Genomic DNA, 5,668 nt, shown 5'->3' on the forward strand with positions numbered 1-5,668 from the left:
AAAGCCAGAACGCAACAAAAATGATTGAAAAGTTCAAAGCTTTTCAAAATAAACGGCAGTTTGTTGTTTGCTTCAAATACTGAAGTAGTGATGTGGTTGTGTTAGTTTGATCACGGTTTTTGTTTTGTGTTGTGCTGCTTTGACATCTGTGTTTAACCCCTTGGTTCAGTTGGTTTGTGCGGGTGTGCACAGTGCACATTGCATTCAGCATAGCAACAGATAGCTTAAAGTTTCTTGTGATCTCACATATCACAGGAGAATCTAACAGTCAGGCCAGCCATACCAATTTACTTTGAGAAAGTTCTCCATGTGAACTGTGTCTGGATCCTTCCCCTTCACTGCCAGTTACATTCAGTACAAACCCTGTACCAAATTTAAATATTTAAATTTAATGATGTTTTTGTTTCTTTTTTGCCTGCCATCACATTCCACTGGGGATTGAACCCAGGACCTTCTGCGCGTAATGCAGACGTGATGACCACTACACTATGGAACCTTCAAAAAATGTGGTAGGACTTGTTGTGGCGGTGACCATCGAAAGATTAATTTGAGTGGTCTCATGATCAGATTATGTGGTGTGTTTTTGTATTGCAGATTTCAGTGGTTGCAAACTGAGTAGGAAGCTCATACGTTTGAAATGCACATACATGGAACACAAATGTGTATATACACACAGACACAGTCGCACACTCATAAAGCAACAGGAGCTGCAGCTCTAACTGGGGAGTTGTTATGTAATATACCATATATCAAAGTCTTTCCCTGAGCGACTTCAGGGATAATTGATACAACAAAGGATTGCACTGCCTGGGCCATGGGAATTACTGAGAGTGACTCCTAAATCATCAGAAGCCAACGTGACAAAATGGAACTTCACTTCAGTTCACTATGTGCAATGGGGACACCATTTTTAAGATGATAGCGATTTTACCAAATTTGGCTGAAAAGACTTTAGCTATCAAAAGTATTTATGCAGAATATCAGGGTACATTCCGAACAGACCCTACTTGTGTATTCCACAAACAGATGGAGGAGACATGAAGCTGCCGTCATGTGTGTGCTAACATGTACTTACAGCAGCTGCTTTATGGAGAACTCTGCTGAAATGTGCATCCTCTCTGTAGGTGTGCAGCTCCTTATGTCTTGCTGGTATTTTCATGCTGTTTTTAGTATGTTTGCATATCAGAGAGCATTTCCTGCCGTGTCCATCTTCACCATTCCTTTTTTGATGTTTTAAAAGAACACCTTTATAGTTCAATATCATCCTACAAATAAAACTGCTTTCTCCTCTACAAAAAATGGCCACAGCATGAGTGCAAACCTTGCCAATATTTTTTATCACCCTGTCTTCACCAGGGAAATATAGCATGGGGTTGATATTTCAGTCCTTCAAAAAGCTCAAAATGTGTGCATGTGGCAGGCACTGCGGAGAGGGAGAGGTTTTCCTTGTAAAACTTGCACAATGTTATGAGTTTGATTTTAAGATTATCTTTACATAACACCTTATCCTATTTTTAATGCCTAACCTTAACCAGTAGTTTGTTTATGCCAAATCCAAGAGAGAGATTTTAAGATTTTAAAATTAAGCTTAACCACGGGTAAAAGCAAAACATCCCGCGGTGTCAGGGGGAGTTGAACCCCAGACGTCTGACTGAAAATCCACTATGTCACATGTACATAAACCATCCATAATTGACCTAGGGACTTTTCTAGCTACATTGGTTCCATAATCGGAAGACATTGGGCAACCATATGCTCAATTAGCATAAATGTACCTGTGTCAATCTAGTAGAGGTATAATTGATCAAATGTGGCATTCTTTAATGAGTTATTATTTTTGAATAGAATTGTTATTTTTATTTCAGTTGTATGTGTATTTTATTTGAAAAATAAACATATTAAACACTGAGCCTGAAATTGACAGTGCTAGAATGTAGAGCACTTTTTACCTTGACATATTTATACATTTCACAATAACAGTGACAAAACACATTGTTTAATGGCATACAAACAACAAGGTCTTAGAACATATTTGGGGGGCCTGTAGCTTGAGTAGTAGAATTATTCACACACATAACTTTCATCTATTGTTTAAACAGGTTTAAAATCAAATGCCTTTTTAAAATTGAAGAGTTGTTTTGTCAAGCCACAAATAAAATATTAAGAAACAAAGAAAGACAGATTGCTATTATTATTTCACTGTAGTAAAATTCTAAAGAAAACAAAACGCAATCACATGTTCAAAAGATGTGTTGGGTATTGAATGCAAAGGTAATATCTTAGAAAAATTAGGACAGGTTAAGAAAGATAAGTGCAATGATGAAGGAAAGGTGGCCTCCTGAAATCCTTGGCACCCACACTACAACACAGCGACTGCAGGTTTAATAAATACTTCAGTTTATTGCAGACCGAGATTAAAATCTCTGCAAGGGCGCTGAGGTTAGGGATCACAACAACACTTGCCAACTCATTAGTATTTCAAAGTGTCAGAGAAGCAGACTGATAATCTTGACATTGTGTCAAAGTCCAGAACAGCCTAAATTGAGACAGGCACCCCCCACATTGATTGCCAACTGCTGGCTTAAATACTAATCATGACCGCCTGACTGTCAACAAGCATTTCTTCTAATTTCTTTACCTGCTTTTTGTGGTGGTGTTGAAAACATCGGTCTCCGAGATTAAAGTCATATGCTTCTCTTGGTATAAGAATTAAAGGCGTCTTGCAGTGGGGAAAAAAATAAAAAAGTTCTAAATAAATGTACTCCTACACTTTGGTTTCAGAATTTGTAGGACACGGGGTCGTCAGGTCACTGCACCGGCTAACAGGGTGACAGTTCTGGTCTGGACCACAATCAAAGTAGTCATTAACCTCAATAAATGCTCCTTTTATATGCGAGTCACGCAACCTCAGCACCTTCATTTAGAATGTAATTAAGTCTTTGACACATGGAGGATGGAGGATGAGATAATGGCTGGGATGGGTTGACATTTTAGAGGTTTTACTGCTTTTATAAGGAGGACATTTTTAATTAAAAAAAAATGAAAAGAATGGGAATGAAGTATGCTGAGGTATATTGATCTAATATTAGTATGTATTTTTTTAGACCTTACTTAGAAAGTAATAAATTATATATAATATGTGATATCTGTGATCCCAAGGTTACTCAAGAGACAGCTGTCAATCTTCACAGGAGTGAATGTCCCAGCAAATTCACCCCTAAGTTACATGTCAGAGTCTACAGACCTCACTGAGCATGCTCAGTGTTTTTGTGACAGCACAATTAGAAGAAGACTGAACAAGTACAGTTTGTTGAAGGGTTACCATGAGAAAGACTCTTCTGTCTAAAAACACATGGAAGCATGGGCTGAGGTTCACAAAACTCACCATCTCAGAAACAGAAACTGTGTAGTAGAGGTCAAATTAAGAACAGTATGTTCTGCTCAATGTTCATGTTCAATGCTCTTCCATTAATGACTAATTCAATAGGAATATATTGGAAAAAAATGAGCATTTAAACACAGATCTGCATGAGCCACAAACCACCACCTGGAAACCTTTATTTGAGGACTTCTTTTAGTTTTTAGTTGGGTCCATGTCACATCCACTAACATGGTGAAGCAGCATCACTGCAGTCAGCCCCCACCTAAGGGAGCCATCATCTTGTCGTCCATTTTTACATAAAGTCTATGTAATTGACTCACTCTTTGAGCAGGCCTCTATCTGCCAGTTAAGGAACTACACATATTCCAGTAAAAACAGTTGCCAGTGGGTGTGTCTGTCAGGTGTGGAAGGGGCTCAAATGACATATTTTTAACCAAATGGACAGAGTAAATGCCAACAGCATATCCCATGATTGTGTTACATCCCGACCCCTTTGTCCTGGCAGATTCACACCATCTGCTTGTACCTGGATCCCGGACAATTATCAAGTGGCTGCAAAACACTTTCTGCTGACTAAACAGTATCAAGCGCCCTCTCTGTCTCCCTGCCTGCCTGCCTCACTTACTGTCTCTGTTGATTCTCTCCTTTATATACACTGCCTGGCTCCTATTCACCTGTCTCCATTAGGGGGGACGATACAGGTAACTCAGTAATCGATTCTGTGACGATATGTAGCCCACGATATTGACGATTCTCGATATTTGTGATATTCAATATATTGGAACAAATTTGATCAACGATATATGATGATATATGTGACTGAAAAGAAAGAATACCCATAATTTTTTAAGGAAATCTTATGCATTTATTAATGCCACCATTTGTGCAAAGAATGCTTTTACATAATACCTCACAGATAAAAGCGCATGAACTTTAAAGAACAAAATGAACATTAATTAACATGTTCTATGTAAACCAAATTACTGAAACGTCAGTAGTAAGTTACTTTAAAGTGCTTTATGTTAACCTGGACAGTGGACACCTCACGGCATATTCTTCTGCACCGCGAGATTCACATCATAAGTGAAACAGTGAACGTGCAGATATCCAGCGATCTCAACAGCTACGGACATATACGCTGCATTGTGTCTGTGAGCTTACACTCGTCTGTAGCCTTCTTAAGCACCTCTGACTTGTGAGCACCAGTATGACTGTCTCGTAAAACCAGAAGTGTCTACACACTTTAGAGTTGAAACTAGCGGGTGGGTCTTTCATTTGTTTTTCATTATTTTACACCATGCTTCTCGCTTCTCTTTTTTTTCCTCGCTTCTTCTCTGTTGTTGTTAGTTAACTTGTGTTCTTCTTCACCGGCTGCTGCTGCTTCCACCACTTTACCCCCATTTACTTGAACAGCGCCCCCACAAACAGAATGGTAGATATTGGGTAGTGACAATGACAACGGATAAATTCATCATTTTGTGTTGTAATAAAATATCGATATTGGCCATTAGTGTATCGATTATTTATTGCGACAGAGAGAACGATATATTGCAATATCGATTTTTTTCCCACCCCTAGTCTCCATAACAGAAACAGCCTATCCAGGACAAAGTGCGGCAATATTAGGCATGTTATCACTCCCATATGGGTAGGGAATATTAAATAGATGGCAGCTCAAATAATGTTTCCTAATACAAAAATAATATTTTCTCTGTGAAAACATTCATTTTCTCTATGACAAAGGCACTCAACTTGATATATATTATCAATTTCCTGTGTTTCATTATGCCCAGTAAGTACGGTAACATGACCCAAGTAGGGTCATTTTTTATCCCCTAACCCCTTAATAGTGTTGAAGACCTGCTGAAACACTCTGCGATGCTGTTGCCACGGCAATAGACTCAGGACTGTGTTTGGTTAATGAGAACACTGCCACTTTGACCCCATGAAGTGTTCGGTGTAAATACACACTCATAAATACAAACCAGCAGGCACACAAATGTACGCGCTCCATGTACACACACAGTTTTTTCATTCATGATAAGCGTTCTGTATGTGCCGGGGGAATATTAGAGCAGCAGATCTATTAATCAGCGTGCACACACACACATATATAAAACACAGCCACACACGTGCATAGAAAGATACACACACAGCAGTTTGACCAAGGAGCAGTGGGCTGTGTTATGCCCTGGAGTATATTACAGTGGGAACCATATTAATCAATGTACAAAAACAGACGCCTGATACTGAATCTGCCAGTGTGAGGGCTTATGTGTGGGTGTG

General features: G+C 39.0%; 1 non-coding gene across 1 annotated transcript; it reads right to left on the bottom strand.

Moving 5' to 3' along the window:
* Window positions 1–423: 423 nt before the first annotated feature.
* On the bottom strand, window positions 424–496 carry trnav-uac (transfer RNA valine (anticodon UAC)). The gene has a single exon. It is a non-coding gene; the product is annotated as a tRNA-Val (tRNA).
* Window positions 497–5,668: the final 5,172 nt, after the last annotated feature.

Source organism: Parambassis ranga, chromosome 12, assembly GCF_900634625.1.
Source record: "Parambassis ranga chromosome 12, fParRan2.1, whole genome shotgun sequence".
Lineage (NCBI taxonomy): Eukaryota > Metazoa > Chordata > Actinopteri > Ambassidae > Parambassis > Parambassis ranga.